The sequence below is a fragment of the Coffea arabica genome, chromosome 11c, assembly GCF_036785885.1.
Source record: "Coffea arabica cultivar ET-39 chromosome 11c, Coffea Arabica ET-39 HiFi, whole genome shotgun sequence".
Classification (NCBI taxonomy): domain Eukaryota; kingdom Viridiplantae; phylum Streptophyta; class Magnoliopsida; order Gentianales; family Rubiaceae; genus Coffea; species Coffea arabica.
The window spans coordinates 22948050-22970928 of NC_092330.1; the positions used below are offsets into that span (position 1 = coordinate 22948050).

General features: G+C 44.0%; 11 non-coding genes and 17 pseudogenes across 11 annotated transcripts; all 28 read left to right on the top strand.

Moving 5' to 3' along the window:
- Positions 1-13: 13 nt before the first annotated feature.
- Positions 14-132, top strand: LOC140018191 (5S ribosomal RNA). Its single transcript, XR_011824492.1, has one exon. It is a non-coding gene; the product is annotated as a 5S ribosomal RNA (ribosomal RNA).
- Positions 133-545: 413 nt separating this feature from the next.
- LOC140017836 (5S ribosomal RNA) lies at positions 546-663 on the top strand. The gene has a single exon (XR_011824142.1). It is a non-coding gene; the product is annotated as a 5S ribosomal RNA (ribosomal RNA).
- A 411-nt stretch (positions 664-1074) lies between these two features.
- On the top strand, positions 1075-1192 carry LOC140018480 (5S ribosomal RNA; annotated as a pseudogene).
- A 926-nt stretch (positions 1193-2118) lies between these two features.
- LOC140018194 (5S ribosomal RNA) lies at positions 2119-2237 on the top strand. The gene has a single exon (XR_011824496.1). It is a non-coding gene; the product is annotated as a 5S ribosomal RNA (ribosomal RNA).
- Positions 2238-2648: 411 nt separating this feature from the next.
- On the top strand, positions 2649-2766 carry LOC140019787 (5S ribosomal RNA; annotated as a pseudogene).
- Positions 2767-3691: 925 nt separating this feature from the next.
- On the top strand, positions 3692-3809 carry LOC140018337 (5S ribosomal RNA; annotated as a pseudogene).
- A 925-nt stretch (positions 3810-4734) lies between these two features.
- On the top strand, positions 4735-4852 carry LOC140020709 (5S ribosomal RNA; annotated as a pseudogene).
- A 927-nt stretch (positions 4853-5779) lies between these two features.
- Positions 5780-5898, top strand: LOC140017684 (5S ribosomal RNA). The gene has a single exon (XR_011823990.1). It is a non-coding gene; the product is annotated as a 5S ribosomal RNA (ribosomal RNA).
- Positions 5899-6309: 411 nt separating this feature from the next.
- On the top strand, positions 6310-6427 carry LOC140018993 (5S ribosomal RNA; annotated as a pseudogene).
- A 926-nt stretch (positions 6428-7353) lies between these two features.
- On the top strand, positions 7354-7472 carry LOC140017183 (5S ribosomal RNA). The gene has a single exon (XR_011823496.1). It is a non-coding gene; the product is annotated as a 5S ribosomal RNA (ribosomal RNA).
- A 411-nt stretch (positions 7473-7883) lies between these two features.
- On the top strand, positions 7884-8001 carry LOC140018338 (5S ribosomal RNA; annotated as a pseudogene).
- A 925-nt stretch (positions 8002-8926) lies between these two features.
- On the top strand, positions 8927-9044 carry LOC140020710 (5S ribosomal RNA; annotated as a pseudogene).
- Positions 9045-9971: 927 nt separating this feature from the next.
- LOC140017685 (5S ribosomal RNA) lies at positions 9972-10090 on the top strand. Its single transcript, XR_011823991.1, has one exon. It is a non-coding gene; the product is annotated as a 5S ribosomal RNA (ribosomal RNA).
- A 411-nt stretch (positions 10091-10501) lies between these two features.
- On the top strand, positions 10502-10619 carry LOC140018994 (5S ribosomal RNA; annotated as a pseudogene).
- Positions 10620-11545: 926 nt separating this feature from the next.
- On the top strand, positions 11546-11664 carry LOC140017184 (5S ribosomal RNA). The gene has a single exon (XR_011823497.1). It is a non-coding gene; the product is annotated as a 5S ribosomal RNA (ribosomal RNA).
- Positions 11665-12075: 411 nt separating this feature from the next.
- LOC140018996 (5S ribosomal RNA) lies at positions 12076-12193 on the top strand (annotated as a pseudogene).
- Positions 12194-13119: 926 nt separating this feature from the next.
- Positions 13120-13238, top strand: LOC140017185 (5S ribosomal RNA). Its single transcript, XR_011823498.1, has one exon. It is a non-coding gene; the product is annotated as a 5S ribosomal RNA (ribosomal RNA).
- A 411-nt stretch (positions 13239-13649) lies between these two features.
- On the top strand, positions 13650-13767 carry LOC140018997 (5S ribosomal RNA; annotated as a pseudogene).
- A 924-nt stretch (positions 13768-14691) lies between these two features.
- LOC140018998 (5S ribosomal RNA) lies at positions 14692-14809 on the top strand (annotated as a pseudogene).
- Positions 14810-15734: 925 nt separating this feature from the next.
- On the top strand, positions 15735-15852 carry LOC140020711 (5S ribosomal RNA; annotated as a pseudogene).
- A 927-nt stretch (positions 15853-16779) lies between these two features.
- LOC140017686 (5S ribosomal RNA) lies at positions 16780-16898 on the top strand. The gene has a single exon (XR_011823992.1). It is a non-coding gene; the product is annotated as a 5S ribosomal RNA (ribosomal RNA).
- Positions 16899-17309: 411 nt separating this feature from the next.
- LOC140018999 (5S ribosomal RNA) lies at positions 17310-17427 on the top strand (annotated as a pseudogene).
- A 926-nt stretch (positions 17428-18353) lies between these two features.
- Positions 18354-18472, top strand: LOC140017186 (5S ribosomal RNA). The gene has a single exon (XR_011823499.1). It is a non-coding gene; the product is annotated as a 5S ribosomal RNA (ribosomal RNA).
- Positions 18473-18883: 411 nt separating this feature from the next.
- On the top strand, positions 18884-19001 carry LOC140019001 (5S ribosomal RNA; annotated as a pseudogene).
- A 926-nt stretch (positions 19002-19927) lies between these two features.
- LOC140017187 (5S ribosomal RNA) lies at positions 19928-20046 on the top strand. The gene has a single exon (XR_011823500.1). It is a non-coding gene; the product is annotated as a 5S ribosomal RNA (ribosomal RNA).
- A 411-nt stretch (positions 20047-20457) lies between these two features.
- Positions 20458-20575, top strand: LOC140019002 (5S ribosomal RNA; annotated as a pseudogene).
- Positions 20576-21499: 924 nt separating this feature from the next.
- On the top strand, positions 21500-21617 carry LOC140019003 (5S ribosomal RNA; annotated as a pseudogene).
- Positions 21618-22542: 925 nt separating this feature from the next.
- LOC140018339 (5S ribosomal RNA) lies at positions 22543-22660 on the top strand (annotated as a pseudogene).
- The last annotated feature ends 219 nt before the right edge of the window (positions 22661-22879 follow it).

The window sequence follows — 22879 nt, forward strand, 5'->3', positions numbered from 1 at the left end:
AAAGGAACATGGCGGGTGCGATCATACCAGCACTAATGCACCCGATCCCATCAGAACTCCAAAGTTAAGCGTGATTGGGCGAGAGTAGTACTAGGATGGGAGACCCCCTGGGAAGTCCTCGTGTTGCACCCCTCCCTTTTTTGTTTCGAAATCCAAATTTTCCCTTCGTTCTTTATGCTGTAGTAATTTAGCTCCGTCGGAACGATTGCTTTATATTTTGCTTCTTATCGAAGTATGAAGGCGGATCTGAAGGCGCGAGACAAGTCAGGAACGGTACGGCTGGATCGAAGCCCGGATCGTCGGTCAATGTTGTCGGCGCAAATGTATAAGCGCAAGCATGAAGGATCAATTTCAGGATAATTGAGAGTTGCGCGACGAGGGAAAAAAAAATGGTGCAAATCAACAAGAAAAAAATGTAAAAGTAAATAAATAAAAGGATGAGGGGAAATTCTTGAATTGACGCTTAAAATGAATTCGGGTCCAGAAAAGCCACACTGCTTCACAGGACGGGGCAGTTTAAAAGAATAAAGCGAAAGGAACATGGCGGGTGCGATCATACCAGCACTAATGCACCGGATCCCATCAGAACTCCGAAGTTAAGCGTGCTTGGGCGAGAGTAGTACTAGGATGGGTGACCCCTGGGAAGTCCTCGTGTTGCACCCCTCCCTTTTTTGTTTCGAAATCCAAATTTCCCCTTCGTTCTTTATGCTGTAGTAATTTAGCTCCGTCGGAACGATTGCTTTATATTTTGCTTCTTATCGAAGCATGAAGGCGGATCTGAAGGCGCGAGACAAGTCAGGAACGGTACGGCTGGATTGAAGCCCGGATCGTCGGTCAAAGTTGTCGGCGCAAATGTATAAGCGCAAGCGTGAAGGATCACTTTCTGGATAATTGAGAGTTGTGCGACGAGGGAAAAAAAAGGTGCAAAGCAACAAGAAAAAAATATAAAAGTAAATAAATAAAAGGATGAGAGGAAATTCATGAACTGACGCTTAGAATGAATTCGGGTCCAGAAAAGCCAAACTGCTTCACAGGACGTGGCAGTTTAAAAGAATAAAGCGAAAGGAACATGGCGGGTGCGATCATACCAGCACTAATGCACCGGATCCCATCAGAACTCCGAAGTTAAGCGTGCTTGGGCGACGGTAGTACTAGGATGGGTGACCCTAGGCCTGTCAACGGGTCGGGTCTAGACCCGGATCCGGATCGGATCCCTGAAATTTTTGCGGGTATGGGTAGGGATTTAATTCCGTTATCCGGATCCGGATCCGTTTTTTCAAACAAAAAAACGGGTCGGATACGGAATATGGTATTCCGACCCGTATTAGACCCGGATCCGGATATAAATGATTTAATAATTTATAAAAAATATATATTATCAATATAATTTGATTAGGATGATGTATTTGAGTAAAATCAATTTGATTTATTTTCTTATTTGGTTTTTTCTTTACATTAGCTAGAAATTTGTTTACAAATATATCTTTTTCTCTTTTTTGTTAGAAATTATAAATTTTGGCAAATTTGTTCGGGTAGACCCGACCCGGATCCGAGACTCGCCGGGTCCGGATCCGGAACACAGAATAAAAGACCCGTCGGGTAAACGGGTCGGATCCGGGTCCGGGTCCGGAATAATGAATTCCGGCCCGGACCCGGCCCGTTGACACCCCTAGGTGACCCCCTGGGAAATCTTCGTGTTGCACCCCTCCCTTTTTTGTTTCGAAATCCAAATTTCCCCTTCGTTCTTTATGCTGTAGTAATTTAGCTCCGTCGGAACGATTGCTTTTTATTTTGCTTCTCATCGAAGCATGAAGGCGGATCTGAAGGCGCGAGACAAGTCAGGAACGGTACGGCTGGATCGAAGCCCGGATCGTCGGTCAAAGTTGTCGGCGCAAATGTATAAGCGCAAGCGTGAAGGATCAATTTCAGGATAATTGAGAGTTGCGCGACGAGGGAAAAAAAATGGTGCAAATCAACAAGAAAAAAATGTAAAAGTAAATAAATAAAAGGATGAGGGGAAATTCTTGAATTGACGCTTAAAATGAATTGGGGTCCATAAAAGCCACACTGCTTCACAGGACGGGGCAGTTTAAAAGAATAAAGCGAAAGGAACATGGCGGGTGCGATGATACCAGCACTAATGCATTGGATCCCATCAGAACTCCGAATTTTAGCGTGCTTGGGCGAGAGTAGTACTAGGATGGGTGAGCCCCTGGGAAGTCCTCGTGTTGCACCCCTCCCTTTTTTGTTTCGAAATCCAAATTTCCCCTTCGTTCTTTATGCTGTAGTAATTTAGCTCCGTCGGAACGATTGCTTTATATTTTGCTTCTTATCGAAGCATGAAGGCGAATCTGAAGGCGCGAGACAAGTCAGGAACGGTACGGCTGGATCGAAGCCCGGATCGTCGGTCAAAGTTGTCGGCGCAAATGTATAAGCGCAAGCGTGAAGGATCAATTTAAGGATAATTGAGAGTTGTGCGACGAGGGAAAAAAAAGGTGCAAAGCAACAAGAAAAAAATATAAAAGTAAAAAAATAAAAGGATGAGAGGAAATTCATGAATTGACGCTTAGACTGAATTCGGGTCCAGAAAAGCCAAACTGCTTCACAGGACGTGGCAGTTTAAAAGAATAGAGCGAAAGGAACATGGCGGGTGCGATCATACCAGCACTAATGCACCGGATCCCATCAGAACTTCGAAGTTAAGCGTGCTTGGGCGACAGTAGTACTAGGATGGGTGACCCTAGGCCGGTCAACGGGTCGGGTCTACACCCGGATCCGGATCGGATCCCTGAAATTTTTGCGGGTATGGGTAGGGATTTAATTCCGTTATCCGGATCCGGATCCGTTTTTTCAAACAAAAAAACGGGTCGGATACGGAATATAGTATTCCGACCCGTATTAGACCCGGATCCGGATATAAATGATTTAATAATTTATAAAAAATATATATTATCAATATAATTTGATTAGGATGATGTATTTGAGTAAAATCAATTTGATTTATTTTCTTATTTGGTTTTTTCTTTGCATTAGTTAGAAATTAGTTTACAAATATATCTTTTTCTCTTTTTTGTTAGAAATTATAAATTTTGGCAAATTTGTTCGGGTAGACCCGACCCGGATCCGAGACTCGCCGGGTCCGGATCCGGAACACCGAATAAAAGACCCGTCGGGTAAACGGGTCGGATCCGGGGCCGGGTCCAGAATAATGAATTCCGGCCCGGACCCGGCACGTTGACACCCCTAGGTGACCCTCTGGGAAATCCTCGTGTTGCACCCCTCCCTTTTTTGTTTCGAAATCCAAATTTCCCCTTCGTTCTTTATGCTGTAGTAATTTAGCTCCGTCGGAACGATTGCTTTATATTTTGCTTCTTATCGAAGCATGAAGGCGGATCTGAAGGCGCGAGACAAGTCAGGAACGGTGCGGCTGGATCGAAGCCCGGATCGTCGGTCAAAGTTGTCGGCGCAAATGTATAAGCGCAAGCGTGAAGGATCACTTTCAGGATAATTGAGAGTTGTGCGACGAGGGAAAAAAAAGGTGCAAAGCAACAAGAAAAAAATATAAAAGTAAATAAATAAAAGGATGAGAGGAAATTCATGAACTGACGCTTAGAATGAATTCGGGTCCAGAAAAGCCAAACTGCTTCACAGGACGTGGCAGTTTAAAAGAATAAAGCGAAAGGAACATGGCGGGTGCGATCATACCAGCACTAATGCACCGGATCCCATCAGAACTCCGAAGTTAAGCGTGCTTGGGCGACAGTAGTACTAGGATGGGTGACCCTAGGCCGGTCAACGGGTCGGGTCTACACCCGGATCCGGATCGGATCCCTGAAATTTTTGCGGGTATGGGTAGGGATTTAATTCCGTTATCCGGATTCGGATCCGTTTTTTCAAACAAAAAAACGGGTCGGATACGGAATATAGTATTCCGACCCGTATTAGACCCGGATCCGGATATAAATGATTTAATAATTTATAAAAAATATATATTATCAATATAATTTGATTAGGATGATGTATTTGAGTAAAATCAATTTGATTTATTTTCTTATTTGGTTTTTTCTTTGCATTAGTTAGAAATTAGTTTACAAATATATCTTTTTCTCTTTTTTGTTAGAAATTATAAATTTTGGCAAATTTGTTCGGGTAGACCCGACCCGGATCCGAGACTCGCCGGGTCCGGATCCGAAACACCGAATAAAAGACCCGTCGGGTAAACGGGTCGGATCCGGGTCCGGGTCCAGAATAATGAATTCCGGCCCGGTCCCGGCACGTTGACACCCCTAGGTGACCCCCTGGGAAATCCTCGTGTTGCACCCCTCCCTTTTTTGTTTCGAAATCCAAATTTCCCCTTCGTTCTTTATGCTGTAGTAATTTAGCTCCGTCGGAACGATTGCTTTATATTTTGCTTCTTATCGAAGCATGAAGGCGAATCTGAAGGCGCGAGACAAGTCAGGAACGGTACGGCTGGATCGAAGCCCGGATCGTCGGTCAAAGTTGTCGGCGCAAATGTATAAGCGCAAGCGTGAAGGATCAATTTCAGGATAATTGAGAGTTGGGCGACGAGGGAAAAAAAAGGTGCAAAGCAACAAGAAAAAAATATAAAAGTAAATAAATAAAAGGATGAGAAGAAATTCATGAATTGACGCTTAGAATGAATTCGGGTCCAGAAAAGCCAAACTGCTTCACAGGACGTGGCAGTTTAAAAGAATAAAGCGAAAGGAACATGGCGGGTGCGATCATACCAGCACTAATGCACCGGATCCCATCAGAACTTCGAAGTTAAGCGTGCTTGGGCGACAGTATTACTAGGATGGGTGACCCTAGGCCGGTCAACGGGTCGGGTCTACACCCGGATCCGGATCGGATCCCTGAAATTTTTGCGGGTATAGGTAGGGATTTAATTCCGTTATCCGGATCCGGATCCGTTTTTTCAAACAAAAAAACGGGTCGAATACGGAATATAGTATTCCGACCCGTATTAGACCCGGATCCGGATATAAATGATTTAATAATTTATAAAAAATATATATTATCAATATAATTTGATTAGGATGATGTATTTGAGTAAAATCAATTTGATTTATTTTCTTATTTGGTTTTTTCTTTGCATTAGTTAGAAATTAGTTTACAAATATATCTTTTTCTCTTTTTTGTTAGAAATTATAAATTTTGGCAAATTTGTTCGGGTAGACCCGACCCGGATCCGAGACTCGCCGGGTCCGGATCCGGAACACCGAATAAAAGACCCGTCGGGTAAACGGGTCGGATCCGGGTCCGGGTCCAGAATAATGAATTCCGGCCCGGACCCGGCCCGTTGACACCCCTAGGTGACCCCCTGGGAAATCCTCGTGTTGCACCCCTCCCTTTTTTGTTTCGAAATCCAAATTTCCCCTTCGTTCTTTATGCTGTAGTAATTTAGCTCCGTCGGAACGATTGCTTTATATTTTGCTTCTCATCGAAGCATGAAGGCGGATCTGAAGGCGCGAGACAAGTCAGGAACGGTACGGCTGGATCGAAGCCCGGATCGTCGGTCAAAGTTGTCGGCGCAAATGTATAAGCGCAAGCGTGAAGGATCAATTTCAGGATAATTGAGAGTTGCGCGACGAGGGAAAAAAAAATGGTGCAAATCAACAAGAAAAAAATTTAAAAGTAAATAAATAAAAGGATGAGGGGAAATTCTTGAATTGACGCTTAAAATGAATTCGGGTCCAGAAAAGCAACACTGCTTCACAGGACGGGACAGTTTAAAAGAATAAAGCGAAAGGAACATGGCGGGTGCGATCATACCAGCACTAATGCACCAGATCCCATCAGAACTCCGAAGTTAAGCGTGCTTGGGCGAGAGTAGTACTAGGATGGGTGACCCCCTGGGAAGTCCTCGTGTTGCACCCCTCCCTTTTTTGTTTCGAAATCCAAATTTCCCCTTCGTTCTTTATGCTGTAGTAATTTAGCTCCGTCGGAACGATTGCTTTATATTTTGCTTCTTATCGAAGCATGAAGGCGGATCTGAAGGCGCGAGACAAGTCAGGAACGGTACGGCTGGATCGAAGCCCGGATCGTCGGTCAAAGTTGTCGGCGCAAATGTATAAGCGCAAGCGTGAAGGATCACTTTCAGGATAATTGAGAGTTGTGCGACGAGGGAAAAAAAAGGTGCAAAGCAACAAGAAAAAAATATAAAAGTAAATAAATAAAAGGATGAGAGGAAATTCATGAACTGACGCTTAGAATGAATTCGGGTCCAGAAAAGCCAAACTGCTTCACAGGACGTGGCAGTTTAAAAGAATAAAGCGAAAGGAACATGGCGGGTGCGATCATACCAGCACTAATGCACCGGATCCCATCAGAACTCCGAAGTTAAGCGTGCTTGGGCGACAGTAGTACTAGGATGGGTGACCCTAGGCCTGTCAACGGGTCGGGTCTAGACCCGGATCCGGATCGGATCCCTGAAATTTTTGCGGGTATGGGTACGGATTTAATTCCGTTAACCGGATCCGGATCCGTTTTTTCAAACAAAAAAACGGGTCGAATACGGAATATAGTATTCCGACCCGTATTAGACCCGGATCCGGATATAAATGATTTAATAATTTATAAAAAAAATATATTATCAATATAATTTGATTAGGATGATGTATTTGAGTAAAATCAATTTGATTTATTTTCTTATTTGGTTTTTTCTTTGCATTAGCTAGAAATTTGTTTACAAATATATCTTTTTCTCTTTTTGTTAGAAATTATAAATTTTGGCAAATTTGTTCGGGTAGACCCGACCCGGATCCGAGACTCGCCGGGTCCGGATCCGGAACACAGAATAAAAGACCCGTCGGGTAAACGGGTCGGATCCGGGTCCGGGTCCGGAATAATGAATTCCGGCCCGGACCCGGCCCGTTGACACCCCTAGGTGACCCCCTGGGAAATATTCGTGTTGCACCCCTCCCTTTTTTGTTTCGAAATCCAAATTTCCCCTTCGTTCTTTATGCTGTAGTAATTTAGCTCCGTCGGAACGATTGCTTTTTATTTTGCTTCTCATCGAAGCATGAAGGCGGATCTGAAGGCGCGAGACAAGTCAGGAACGGTACGGCTGGATCGAAGCCCGGATCGTCGGTCAAAGTTGTCGGCGCAAATGTATAAGCGCAAGCGTGAAGGATCAATTTCAGGATAATTGAGAGTTGCGCGACGAGGGAAAAAAAAATGGTGCAAATCAACAAGAAAAAAATGTAAAAGTAAATAAATAAAAGGATGAGGGGAAATTCTTGAATTGACGCTTAAAATGAATTGGGGTCCATAAAAGCCACACTGCTTCACAGGACGGGGCAGTTTAAAAGAATAAAGCGAAAGGAACATGGCGGGTGCGATCATACCAGCACTAATGCACCGGATCCCATCAGAACTCCGAAGTTAAGCGTGCTTGGGCGAGAGTAGTACTAGGATGGGTGACCCCCTGGGAAGTCCTCGTGTTGCACCCCTCCCTTTTTTGTTTCGAAATCCAAATTTCCCCTTCGTTCTTTATGCTGTAGTAATTTAGCTCCGTCGGAACGATTGCTTTATATTTTGCTTCTTATCGAAGCATGAAGGCGGATCTGAAGGCGCGAGACAAGTCAGGAACGGTACGGCTGGATCGAAGCCCGGATCGTCGGTCAAAGTTGTCGGCGCAAATGTATAAGCGCAAGCGTGAAGGATCACTTTCAGGATAATTGAGAGTTGTGCGACGAGGGAAAAAAAAGTTGCAAAGCAACAAGAAAAAAATATAAAAGTAAATAAATAAAAGGATGAGAGGAAATTCATGAACTGACGCTTAGAATGAATTCGGGTCCAGAAAAGCCAAACTGCTTCACAGGACGTGGCAGTTTAAAAGAATAAAGCGAAAGGAACATGGCGGGTGCGATCATACCAGCACTAATGCACCGGATCCCATCAGAACTCCGAAGTTAAGCGTGCTTGGGCGACAGTAGTACTAGGATGGGTGACCCTAGGCCGGTCAACGGGTCGGGTCTACACCCGGATCCGGATCGGATCCCTGAAATTTTTGCGGGTATGGGTAGGGATTTAATTCCGTTATCCGGATTCGGATCCGTTTTTTCAAACAAAAAAACGGGTCGGATACGGAATATAGTATTCCGACCCGTATTAGACCCGGATCCGGATATAAATGATTTAATAATTTATAAAAAATATATATTATCAATATAATTTGATTAGGATGATGTATTTGAGTAAAATCAATTTGATTTATTTTCTTATTTGGTTTTTTCTTTGCATTAGTTAGAAATTAGTTTACAAATATATCTTTTTCTCTTTTTTGTTAGAAATTATAAATTTTGGCAAATTTGTTCGGGTAGACCCGACCCGGATCCGAGACTCGCCGGGTCCGGATCCGAAACACCGAATAAAAGACCCGTCGGGTAAACGGGTCGGATCCGGGTCCGGGTCCAGAATAATGAATTCCGGCCCGGTCCCGGCACGTTGACACCCCTAGGTGACCCCCTGGGAAATCCTCGTGTTGCACCCCTCCCTTTTTTGTTTCGAAATCCAAATTTCCCCTTCGTTCTTTATGCTGTAGTAATTTAGCTCCGTCGGAACGATTGCTTTATATTTTGCTTCTTATCGAAGCATGAAGGCGAATCTGAAGGCGCGAGACAAGTCAGGAACGGTACGGCTGGATCGAAGCCCGGATCGTCGGTCAAAGTTGTCGGCGCAAATGTATAAGCGCAAGCGTGAAGGATCAATTTCAGGATAATTGAGAGTTGGGCGACGAGGGAAAAAAAAGGTGCAAAGCAACAAGAAAAAAATATAAAAGTAAATAAATAAAAGGATGAGAAGAAATTCATGAATTGACGCTTAGAATGAATTCGGGTCCAGAAAAGCCAAACTGCTTCACAGGACGTGGCAGTTTAAAAGAATAAAGCGAAAGGAACATGGCGGGTGCGATCATACCAGCACTAATGCACCGGATCCCATCAGAACTTCGAAGTTAAGCGTGCTTGGGCGACAGTATTACTAGGATGGGTGACCCTAGGCCGGTCAACGGGTCGGGTCTACACCCGGATCCGGATCGGATCCCTGAAATTTTTGCGGGTATAGGTAGGGATTTAATTCCGTTATCCGGATCCGGATCCGTTTTTTCAAACAAAAAAACGGGTCGAATACGGAATATAGTATTCCGACCCGTATTAGACCCGGATCCGGATATAAATGATTTAATAATTTATAAAAAATATATATTATCAATATAATTTGATTAGGATGATGTATTTGAGTAAAATCAATTTGATTTATTTTCTTATTTGGTTTTTTCTTTGCATTAGTTAGAAATTAGTTTACAAATATATCTTTTTCTCTTTTTTGTTAGAAATTATAAATTTTGGCAAATTTGTTCGGGTAGACCCGACCCGGATCCGAGACTCGCCGGGTCCGGATCCGGAACACCGAATAAAAGACCCGTCGGGTAAACGGGTCGGATCCGGGTCCGGGTCCAGAATAATGAATTCCGGCCCGGACCCGGCCCGTTGACACCCCTAGGTGACCCCCTGGGAAATCCTCGTGTTGCACCCCTCCCTTTTTTGTTTCGAAATCCAAATTTCCCCTTCGTTCTTTATGCTGTAGTAATTTAGCTCCGTCGGAACGATTGCTTTATATTTTGCTTCTCATCGAAGCATGAAGGCGGATCTGAAGGCGCGAGACAAGTCAGGAACGGTACGGCTGGATCGAAGCCCGGATCGTCGGTCAAAGTTGTCGGCGCAAATGTATAAGCGCAAGCGTGAAGGATCAATTTCAGGATAATTGAGAGTTGCGCGACGAGGGAAAAAAAAATGGTGCAAATCAACAAGAAAAAAATTTAAAAGTAAATAAATAAAAGGATGAGGGGAAATTCTTGAATTGACGCTTAAAATGAATTCGGGTCCAGAAAAGCAACACTGCTTCACAGGACGGGACAGTTTAAAAGAATAAAGCGAAAGGAACATGGCGGGTGCGATCATACCAGCACTAATGCACCAGATCCCATCAGAACTCCGAAGTTAAGCGTGCTTGGGCGAGAGTAGTACTAGGATGGGTGACCCCCTGGGAAGTCCTCGTGTTGCACCCCTCCCTTTTTTGTTTCGAAATCCAAATTTCCCCTTCGTTCTTTATGCTGTAGTAATTTAGCTCCGTCGGAACGATTGCTTTATATTTTGCTTCTTATCGAAGCATGAAGGCGGATCTGAAGGCGCGAGACAAGTCAGGAACGGTACGGCTGGATCGAAGCCCGGATCGTCGGTCAAAGTTGTCGGCGCAAATGTATAAGCGCAAGCGTGAAGGATCACTTTCAGGATAATTGAGAGTTGTGCGACGAGGGAAAAAAAAGGTGCAAAGCAACAAGAAAAAAATATAAAAGTAAATAAATAAAAGGATGAGAGGAAATTCATGAACTGACGCTTAGAATGAATTCGGGTCCAGAAAAGCCAAACTGCTTCACAGGACGTGGCAGTTTAAAAGAATAAAGCGAAAGGAACATGGCGGGTGCGATCATACCAGCACTAATGCACCGGATCCCATCAGAACTCCGAAGTTAAGCGTGCTTGGGCGACAGTAGTACTAGGATGGGTGACCCTAGGCCTGTCAACGGGTCGGGTCTAGACCCGGATCCGGATCGGATCCCTGAAATTTTTGCGGGTATGGGTACGGATTTAATTCCGTTAACCGGATCCGGATCCGTTTTTTCAAACAAAAAAACGGGTCGAATACGGAATATAGTATTCCGACCCGTATTAGACCCGGATCCGGATATAAATGATTTAATAATTTATAAAAAAAATATATTATCAATATAATTTGATTAGGATGATGTATTTGAGTAAAATCAATTTGATTTATTTTCTTATTTGGTTTTTTCTTTGCATTAGCTAGAAATTTGTTTACAAATATATCTTTTTCTCTTTTTGTTAGAAATTATAAATTTTGGCAAATTTGTTCGGGTAGACCCGACCCGGATCCGAGACTCGCCGGGTCCGGATCCGGAACACAGAATAAAAGACCCGTCGGGTAAACGGGTCGGATCCGGGTCCGGGTCCGGAATAATGAATTCCGGCCCGGACCCGGCCCGTTGACACCCCTAGGTGACCCCCTGGGAAATATTCGTGTTGCACCCCTCCCTTTTTTGTTTCGAAATCCAAATTTCCCCTTCGTTCTTTATGCTGTAGTAATTTAGCTCCGTCGGAACGATTGCTTTTTATTTTGCTTCTCATCGAAGCATGAAGGCGGATCTGAAGGCGCGAGACAAGTCAGGAACGGTACGGCTGGATCGAAGCCCGGATCGTCGGTCAAAGTTGTCGGCGCAAATGTATAAGCGCAAGCGTGAAGGATCAATTTCAGGATAATTGAGAGTTGCGCGACGAGGGAAAAAAAAATGGTGCAAATCAACAAGAAAAAAATGTAAAAGTAAATAAATAAAAGGATGAGGGGAAATTCTTGAATTGACGCTTAAAATGAATTGGGGTCCATAAAAGCCACACTGCTTCACAGGACGGGGCAGTTTAAAAGAATAAAGCGAAAGGAACATGGCGGGTGCGATCATACCAGCACTAATGCACCGGATCCCATCAGAACTCCGAAGTTAAGCGTGCTTGGGCGAGAGTAGTACTAGGATGGGTGACCCCCTGGGAAGTCCTCGTGTTGCACCCCTCCCTTTTTTGTTTCGAAATCCAAATTTCCCCTTCGTTCTTTATGCTGTAGTAATTTAGCTCCGTCGGAACGATTGCTTTATATTTTGCTTCTTATCGAAGCATGAAGGCGGATCTGAAGGCGCGAGACAAGTCAGGAACGGTACGGCTGGATCGAAGCCCGGATCGTCGGTCAAAGTTGTCGGCGCAAATGTATAAGCGCAAGCGTGAAGGATCACTTTCAGGATAATTGAGAGTTGTGCGACGAGGGAAAAAAAAGGTGCAAAGCAACAAGAAAAAAATATAAAAGTAAATAAATAAAAGGATGAGAGGAAATTCATGAACTGACGCTTAGAATGAATTCGGGTCCAGAAAAGCCAAACTGCTTCACAGGACGTGGCAGTTTAAAAGAATAAAGCGAAAGGAACATGGCGGGTGCGATCATACCAGCACTAATGCACCGGATCCCATCAGAACTCCGAAGTTAAGCGTGCTTGGGCGACAGTAGTACTAGGATGGGTGACCCTAGGCCTGTCAACGGGTCGGGTCTAGACCCGGATCCGGATCGGATCCCTGAAATTTTTGCGGGTATGGGTACGGATTTAATTCCGTTAACCGGATCCGGATCCGTTTTTTCAAACAAAAAAACGGGTCGAATACGGAATATAGTATTCCGACCCGTATTAGACCCGGATCCGGATATAAATGATTTAATAATTTATAAAAAAAATATATTATCAATATAATTTGATTAGGATGATGTATTTGAGTAAAATCAATTTGATTTATTTTCTTATTTGGTTTTTTCTTTGCATTAGCTAGAAATTTGTTTACAAATATATCTTTTTCTCTTTTTGTTAGAAATTATAAATTTTGGCAAATTTGTTCGGGTAGACCCGACCCGGATCCGAGACTCGCCGGGTCCGGATCCGGAACACAGAATAAAAGACCCGTCGGGTAAACGGGTCGGATCCGGGTCCGGGTCCGGAATAATGAATTCCGGCCCGGACCCGGCCCGTTGACACCCCTAGGTGACCCCCTGGGAAATCCTCGTGTTGCACCCCTCCCTTTTTTGTTTCGAAATCCAAATTTCCCCTTCGTTCTTTATGCTGTAGTAATTTAGCTCCGTCGGAACGACTGCTTTTTATTTTGCTTCTCATCGAAGCATGAAGGCGGATCTGAAGGCGCGAGACAAGTCAGGAACGGTACGGCTGGATCGAAGCCCGGATCGTCGGTCAAAGTTGTCGGCGCAAATGTATAAGCGCAAGCGTGAAGGATCAATTTCAGGATAATTGAGAGTTGCGCGACGAGGGAAAAAAAAATGGTGCAAATCAACAAGAAAAAAATGTAAAAGTAAATAAATAAAAGGATGAGGGGAAATTCTTGAATTGACGCTTAAAATGAATTGGGGTCCATAAAAGCCACACTGCTTCACAGGACGGGGCAGTTTAAAAGAATAAAGCGAAAGGAACATGGCGGGTGCGATCATACCAGCACTAATGCACCGGATCCCATCAGAACTCCGAAGTTAAGCGTGCTTGGGCGAGAGTAGTACTAGGATGGGTGACCCCCTGGGAAGTCCTCGTGTTGCACCCCTCCCTTTTTTGTTTCGAAATCCAAATTTCCCCTTCGTTCTTTATGCTGTAGTAATTTAGCTCCGTCGGAACGATTGCTTTATATTTTGCTTCTTATCGAAGCATGAAGGCGGATCTGAAGGCGCGAGACAAGTCAGGAACGGTGCGGCTGGATCGAAGCCCGGATCGTCGGTCAAAGTTGTCGGCGCAAATGTATAAGCGCAAGCGTGAAGGATCACTTTCAGGATAATTGAGAGTTGTGCGACGAGGGAAAAAAAAGGTGCAAAGCAACAAGAAAAAAATATAAAAGTAAATAAATAAAAGGATGAGAGGAAATTCATGAACTGACGCTTAGAATGAATTCGGGTCCAGAAAAGCCAAACTGCTTCACAGGACGTGGCAGTTTAAAAGAATAAAGCGAAAGGAACATGGCGGGTGCGATCATACCAGCACTAATGCACCGGATCCCATCAGAACTCCGAAGTTAAGCGTGCTTGGGCGACAGTAGTACTAGGATGGGTGACCCTAGGCCTGTCAACGGGTCGGGTCTAGACCCGGATCCGGATCGGATCCCTGAAATTTTTGCGGGTATGGGTACGGATTTAATTCCGTTAACCGGATCCGGATCCGTTTTTTCAAACAAAAAAACGGGTCGAATACGGAATATAGTATTCCGACCCGTATTAGACCCGGATCCGGATATAAATGATTTAATAATTTATAAAAAAAATATATTATCAATATAATTTGATTAGGATGATGTATTTGAGTAAAATCAATTTGATTTATTTTCTTATTTGGTTTTTTCTTTGCATTAGTTAGAAATTTGTTTACAAATATATCTTTTTCTCTTTTTGTTAGAAATTATAAATTTTGGCAAATTTGTTCGGGTAGACCCGACCCGGATCCGAGACTCGCCGGGTCCGGATCCGGAACACAGAATAAAAGACCCGTCGGGTAAACGGGTCGGATCCGGGTCCGGGTCCGGAATAATGAATTCCGGCCCGGACCCGGCCCGTTGACACCCCTAGGTGACCCCCTGGGAAATCCTCGTGTTGCACCCCTCCCTTTTTTGTTTCGAAATCCAAATTTCCCCTTCGTTCTTTATGCTGTAGTAATTTAGCTCCGTCGGAACGATTGCTTTTTATTTTGCTTCTCATCGAAGCATGAAGGCGGATCTGAAGGCGCGAGACAAGTCAGGAACGGTACGGCTGGATCGAAGCCCGGATCGTCGGTCAAAGTTGTCGGCGCAAATGTATAAGCGCAAGCGTGAAGGATCACTTTCAGGATAATTGAGAGTTGTGCGACGAGGGAAAAAAAAGGTGCAAAGCAACAAGAAAAAAATATAAAAGTAAATAAATAAAAGGATGAGAGGAAATTCATGAACTGATGCTTAGAATGAATTCGGGTCCAGAAAAGCCAAACTGCTTCACAGGACGTGGCAGTTTAAAAGAATAAAACGAAAGGAACATGGCGGGTGCGATCATACCAGCACTAATGCACCGGATCCCATCAGAACTCCGAAGTTAAGCGTGCTTGGGCGACAGTAGTACTAGGATGGGTGACCCTAGGCCTGTCAACGGGTCGGGTCTAGACCCGGATCCGGATCGGATCCCTAAAATTTTTGCGGGTATGGGTAGGGATTTAATTCCGTTATCCGGATCCGGATCCGTTTTTTCAAACAAAAAAACGGGTCGGATACGGAATATAGTATTCCGACCCGTATTAGACCCGCATCCGGATATAAATGATTTAATAATTTATAAAAAATATATATTATCAATATAATTTGATTAGGATGATGTATTTGAGTAAAATCAATTTGATTTATTTTCTTATTTGGTTTTTTCTTTGCATTAGTTAGAAATTAGTTTACAAATATATCTTTTTCTCTTTTTTGTTAGAAATTATAAATTTTGGCAAATTTGTTCGGGTAGACCCGACCCGGATCCGAGACTCGCCGGGTCCGGATCCGAAACACCGAATAAAAGACCCGTCGGGTAAATGGGTCGGATCCGGGTCCGGGTCCAGAATAATGAATTCCGGCCCGGTCCCGGCACGTTGACACCCCTAGGTGACCCCCTGGGAAATCCTCGTGTTGCACCCCTCCCTTTTTTGTTTCGAAATCCAAATTTCCCCTTCGTTCTTTATGCTGTAGTAATTTAGCTCCGTCGGAACGATTGCTTTATATTTTGCTTCTTATCGAAGCATGAAGGCGAATCTGAAGGCGCGAGACAAGTCAGGAACGGTACGGCTGGATCGAAGCCCGGATCGTCGGTCAAAGTTGTCGGCGCAAATGTATAAGCGCAAGCGTGAAGGATCAATTTCAGGATAATTGAGAGTTGGGCGACGAGGGAAAAAAAAGGTGCAAAGCAACAAGAAAAAAATATAAAAGTAAATAAATAAAAGGATGAGAAGAAATTCATGAATTGACGCTTAGAATGAATTCGGGTCCAGAAAAGCCAAACTGCTTCACAGGACGTGGCAGTTTAAAAGAATAAAGCGAAAGGAACATGGCGGGTGCGATCATACCAGCACTAATGCACCGGATCCCATCAGAACTTCGAAGTTAAGCGTGCTTGGGCGACAGTATTACTAGGATGGGTGACCCTAGGCCGGTCAACGGGTCGGGTCTACACCCGGATCCGGATCGGATCCCTGAAATTTTTGCGGGTATAGGTAGGGATTTAATTCCGTTATCCGGATCCGGATCCGTTTTTTCAAACAAAAAAACGGGTCGAATACGGAATATAGTATTCCGACCCGTATTAGACCCGGATCCGGATATAAATGATTTAATAATTTATAAAAAATATATATTATCAATATAATTTGATTAGGATGATGTATTTGAGTAAAATCAATTTGATTTATTTTCTTATTTGGTTTTTTCTTTGCATTAGTTAGAAATTAGTTTACAAATATATCTTTTTCTCTTTTTTGTTAGAAATTATAAATTTTGGCAAATTTGTTCGGGTAGACCCGACCCGGATCCGAGACTCGCCGGGTCCGGATCCGGAACACCGAATAAAAGACCCGTCGGGTAAACGGGTCGGATCCGGGTCCGGGTCCAGAATAATGAATTCCGGCCCGGACCCGGCCCGTTGACACCCCTAGGTGACCCCCTGGGAAATCCTCGTGTTGCACCCCTCCCTTTTTTGTTTCGAAATCCAAATTTCCCCTTCGTTCTTTATGCTGTAGTAATTTAGCTCCGTCGGAACGATTGCTTTATATTTTGCTTCTCATCGAAGCATGAAGGCGGATCTGAAGGCGCGAGACAAGTCAGGAACGGTACGGCTGGATCGAAGCCCGGATCGTCGGTCAAAGTTGTCGGCGCAAATGTATAAGCGCAAGCGTGAAGGATCAATTTCAGGATAATTGAGAGTTGCGCGACGAGGGAAAAAAAAATGGTGCAAATCAACAAGAAAAAAATTTAAAAGTAAATAAATAAAAGGATGAGGGGAAATTCTTGAATTGACGCTTAAAATGAATTCGGGTCCAGAAAAGCAACACTGCTTCACAGGACGGGACAGTTTAAAAGAATAAAGCGAAAGGAACATGGCGGGTGCGATCATACCAGCACTAATGCACCAGATCCCATCAGAACTCCGAAGTTAAGCGTGCTTGGGCGAGAGTAGTACTAGGATGGGTGACCCCCTGGGAAGTCCTCGTGTTGCACCCCTCCCTTTTTTGTTTCGAAATCCAAATTTCCCCTTCGTTCTTTATGCTGTAGTAATTTAGCTCCGTCGGAACGATTGCTTTATATTTTGCTTCTTATCGAAGCATGAAGGCGGATCTGAAGGCGCGAGACAAGTCAGGAACGGTACGGCTGGATCGAAGCCCGGATCGTCGGTCAAAGTTGTCGGCGCAAATGTATAAGCGCAAGCGTGAAGGATCACTTTCAGGATAATTGAGAGTTGTGCGACGAGGGAAAAAAAAGGTGCAAAGCAACAAGAAAAAAATATAAAAGTAAATAAATAAAAGGATGAGAGGAAATTCATGAACTGACGCTTAGAATGAATTCGGGTCCAGAAAAGCCAAACTGCTTCACAGGACGTGGCAGTTTAAAAGAATAAAGCGAAAGGAACATGGCGGGTGCGATCATACCAGCACTAATGCACCGGATCCCATCAGAACTCCGAAGTTAAGCGTGCTTGGGCGACAGTAGTACTAGGATGGGTGACCCTAGGCCTGTCAACGGGTCGGGTCTAGACCCGGATCCGGATCGGATCCCTGAAATTTTTGCGGGTATGGGTACGGATTTAATTCCGTTAACCGGATCCGGATCCGTTTTTTCAAACAAAAAAACGGGTCGAATACGGAATATAGTATTCCGACCCGTATTAGACCCGGATCCGGATATAAATGATTTAATAATTTATAAAAAAAATATATTATCAATATAATTTGATTAGGATGATGTATTTGAGTAAAATCAATTTGATTTATTTTCTTATTTGGTTTTTTCTTTGCATTAGCTAGAAATTTGTTTACAAATATATCTTTTTCTCTTTTTGTTAGAAATTATAAATTTTGGCAAATTTGTTCGGGTAGACCCGACCCGGATCCGAGACTCGCCGGGTCCGGATCCGGAACACAGAATAAAAGACCCGTCGGGTAAACGGGTCGGATCCGGGTCCGGGTCCGGAATAATGAATTCCGGCCCGGACCCGGCCCGTTGACACCCCTAGGTGACCCCCTGGGAAATATTCGTGTTGCACCCCTCCCTTTTTTGTTTCGAAATCCAAATTTCCCCTTCGTTCTTTATGCTGTAGTAATTTAGCTCCGTCGGAACGATTGCTTTTTATTTTGCTTCTCATCGAAGCATGAAGGCGGATCTGAAGGCGCGAGACAAGTCAGGAACGGTACGGCTGGATCGAAGCCCGGATCGTCGGTCAAAGTTGTCGGCGCAAATGTATAAGCGCAAGCGTGAAGGATCAATTTCAGGATAATTGAGAGTTGCGCGACGAGGGAAAAAAAAATGGTGCAAATCAACAAGAAAAAAATGTAAAAGTAAATAAATAAAAGGATGAGGGGAAATTCTTGAATTGACGCTTAAAATGAATTGGGGTCCATAAAAGCCACACTGCTTCACAGGACGGGGCAGTTTAAAAGAATAAAGCGAAAGGAACATGGCGGGTGCGATCATACCAGCACTAATGCACCGGATCCCATCAGAACTCCGAAGTTAAGCGTGCTTGGGCGAGAGTAGTACTAGGATGGGTGACCCCCTGGGAAGTCCTCGTGTTGCACCCCTCCCTTTTTTGTTTCGAAATCCAAATTTCCCCTTCGTTCTTTATGCTGTAGTAATTTAGCTCCGTCGGAACGATTGCTTTATATTTTGCTTCTTATCGAAGCATGAAGGCGGATCTGAAGGCGCGAGACAAGTCAGGAACGGTACGGCTGGATCGAAGCCCGGATCGTCGGTCAAAGTTGTCGGCGCAAATGTATAAGCGCAAGCGTGAAGGATCACTTTCAGGATAATTGAGAGTTGTGCGACGAGGGAAAAAAAAGGTGCAAAGCAACAAGAAAAAAATATAAAAGTAAATAAATAAAAGGATGAGAGGAAATTCATGAACTGACGCTTAGAATGAATTCGGGTCCAGAAAAGCCAAACTGCTTCACAGGACGTGGCAGTTTAAAAGAATAAAGCGAAAGGAACATGGCGGGTGCGATCATACCAGCACTAATGCACCGGATCCCATCAGAACTCCGAAGTTAAGCGTGCTTGGGCGACAGTAGTACTAGGATGGGTGACCCTAGGCCTGTCAACGGGTCGGGTCTAGACCCGGATCCGGATCGGATCCCTGAAATTTTTGCGGGTATGGGTACGGATTTAATTCCGTTAACCGGATCCGGATCCGTTTTTTCAAACAAAAAAACGGGTCGAATACGGAATATAGTATTCCGACCCGTATTAGACCCGGATCCGGATATAAATGATTTAATAATTTATAAAAAAAATATATTATCAATATAATTTGATTAGGATGATGTATTTGAGTAAAATCAATTTGATTTATTTTCTTATTTGGTTTTTTCTTTGCATTAGCTAGAAATTTGTTTACAAATATATCTTTTTCTCTTTTTGTTAGAAATTATAAATTTTGGCAAATTTGTTCGGGTAGACCCGACCCGGATCCGAGACTCGCCGGGTCCGGATCCGGAACACAGAATAAAAGACCCGTCGGGTAAACGGGTCGGATCCGGGTCCGGGTCCGGAATAATGAATTCCGGCCCGGACCCGGCCCGTTGACACCCCTAGGTGACCCCCTGGGAAATCCTCGTGTTGCACCCCTCCCTTTTTTGTTTCGAAATCCAAATTTCCCCTTCGTTCTTTATGCTGTAGTAATTTAGCTCCGTCGGAACGACTGCTTTTTATTTTGCTTCTCATCGAAGCATGAAGGCGGATCTGAAGGCGCGAGACAAGTCAGGAACGGTACGGCTGGATCGAAGCCCGGATCGTCGGTCAAAGTTGTCGGCGCAAATGTATAAGCGCAAGCGTGAAGGATCAATTTCAGGATAATTGAGAGTTGCGCGACGAGGGAAAAAAAAATGGTGCAAATCAACAAGAAAAAAATGTAAAAGTAAATAAATAAAAGGATGAGGGGAAATTCTTGAATTGACGCTTAAAATGAATTGGGGTCCATAAAAGCCACACTGCTTCACAGGACGGGGCAGTTTAAAAGAATAAAGCGAAAGGAACATGGCGGGTGCGATCATACCAGCACTAATGCACCGGATCCCATCAGAACTCCGAAGTTAAGCGTGCTTGGGCGAGAGTAGTACTAGGATGGGTGACCCCCTGGGAAGTCCTCGTGTTGCACCCCTCCCTTTTTTGTTTCGAAATCCAAATTTCCCCTTCGTTCTTTATGCTGTAGTAATTTAGCTCCGTCGGAACGATTGCTTTATATTTTGCTTCTTATCGAAGCATGAAGGCGGATCTGAAGGCGCGAGACAAGTCAGGAACGGTGCGGCTGGATCGAAGCCCGGATCGTCGGTCAAAGTTGTCGGCGCAAATGTATAAGCGCAAGCGTGAAGGATCACTTTCAGGATAATTGAGAGTTGTGCGACGAGGGAAAAAAAAGGTGCAAAGCAACAAGAAAAAAATATAAAAGTAAATAAATAAAAGGATGAGAGGAAATTCATGAACTGACGCTTAGAATGAATTCGGGTCCAGAAAAGCCAAACTGCTTCACAGGACGTGGCAGTTTAAAAGAATAAAGCGAAAGGAACATGGCGGGTGCGATCATACCAGCACTAATGCACCGGATCCCATCAGAACTCCGAAGTTAAGCGTGCTTGGGCGACAGTAGTACTAGGATGGGTGACCCTAGGCCTGTCAACGGGTCGGGTCTAGACCCGGATCCGGATCGGATCCCTGAAATTTTTGCGGGTATGGGTACGGATTTAATTCCGTTAACCGGATCCGGATCCGTTTTTTCAAACAAAAAAACGGGTCGAATACGGAATATAGTATTCCGACCCGTATTAGACCCGGATCCGGATATAAATGATTTAATAATTTATAAAAAAAATATATTATCAATATAATTTGATTAGGATGATGTATTTGAGTAAAATCAATTTGATTTATTTTCTTATTTGGTTTTTTCTTTGCATTAGTTAGAAATTTGTTTACAAATATATCTTTTTCTCTTTTTGTTAGAAATTATAAATTTTGGCAAATTTGTTCGGGTAGACCCGACCCGGATCCGAGACTCGCCGGGTCCGGATCCGGAACACAGAATAAAAGACCCGTCGGGTAAACGGGTCGGATCCGGGTCCGGGTCCGGAATAATGAATTCCGGCCCGGACCCGGCCCGTTGACACCCCTAGGTGACCCCCTGGGAAATCCTCGTGTTGCACCCCTCCCTTTTTTGTTTCGAAATCCAAATTTCCCCTTCGTTCTTTATGCTGTAGTAATTTAGCTCCGTCGGAACGATTGCTTTTTATTTTGCTTCTCATCGAAGCATGAAGGCGGATCTGAAGGCGCGAGACAAGTCAGGAACGGTACGGCTGGATCGAAGCCCGGATCGTCGGTCAAAGTTGTCGGCGCAAATGTATAAGCGCAAGCGTGAAGGATCACTTTCAGGATAATTGAGAGTTGTGCGACGAGGGAAAAAAAAGGTGCAAAGCAACAAGAAAAAAATATAAAAGTAAATAAATAAAAGGATGAGAGGAAATTCATGAACTGATGCTTAGAATGAATTCGGGTCCAGAAAAGCCAAACTGCTTCACAGGACGTGGCAGTTTAAAAGAATAAAGCGAAAGGAACATGGCGGGTGCGATCATACCAGCACTAATGCACCGGATCCCATCAGAACTCCGAAGTTAAGCGTGCTTGGGCGACAGTAGTACTAGGATGGGTGACCCTAGGCCTGTCAACGGGTCGGGTCTAGACCCGGATCCGGATCGGATCCCTAAAATTTTTGCGGGTATGGGTAGGGATTTAATTCCGTTATCCGGATCCGGATCCGTTTTTTCAAACAAAAAAACGGGTCGGATACGGAATATAGTATTCCGACCCGTATTAGACCCGCATCCGGATATAAATGATTTAATAATTTATAAAAAATATATATTATCAATATAATTTGATTAGGATGATGTATTTGAGTAAAATCAATTTGATTTATTTTCTTATTTGGTTTTTTCTTTGCATTAGTTAGAAATTAGTTTACAAATATATCTTTTTCTCTTTTTTGTTAGAAATTATAAATTTTGGCAAATTTGTTCGGGTAGACCCGACCCGGATCCGAGACTCGCCGGGTCCGGATCCGGAACACCGAATAAAAGACCCGTCGGGTAAACGGGTCGGATCCGGGTCCGGGTCCAGAATAATGAATTCCGGCCCGGACCCGGCACGTTGACACCCCTAGGTGACCCCCTGGGAAATCCTCGTGTTGCACCCCTCCCTTTTTTGTTTCGAAATCCAAATTTCCCCTTCGTTCTTTATGCTGTAGTAATTTAGCTCCGTCGGAACGATTGCTTTATATTTTGCTTTTTATCGAAGCATGAACGCGGATCTGAAGGCGCGAGACAAGTCAGGAACGGTACGGCTGGATCGAAGCCCGGATCGTCGGTCAAAGTTGTCGGCGCAAATGTATAAGCGCAAGCGTGAAGGATCACTTTCAGGATAATTGAGAGTTGTGCGACGAGGGAAAAAAAAGGTGCAAAGCAACAAGAAAAAAATATAAAAGTAAATAAATAAAAGGATGAGAGGAAATTCATGAACTGACGCTTAGAATGAATTCGGGTCCAGAAAAGCCAAACTGCTTCACAGGACGTGGCAGTTTAAAAGAATAAAGCGAAAGAAACATGGCGGGTGCGATCATACCAGCACTAATGCACCGGATCCCATCAGAACTCCGAAGTTAAGCGTGCTTGGGCGACAGTAGTACTAGGATGGGTGACCCTAGGCCGGTCAACGGGTCGGGTCTACACCCGGATCCGGATCGGATCCCTGAAATTTTTGCGGGTATGGGTAGGGATTTAATTCCGTTATCCGGATCCGGATCCGTTTTTTCAAACAAAAAAACGGGTCGGATACGGAATATAGTATTCCGACCCGTATTAGACCCGGATCCGGAAATAAATGATTTAATAATTTATAAAAAATATATATTATCAATATAATTTGATTAGGATGATGTATTTGAG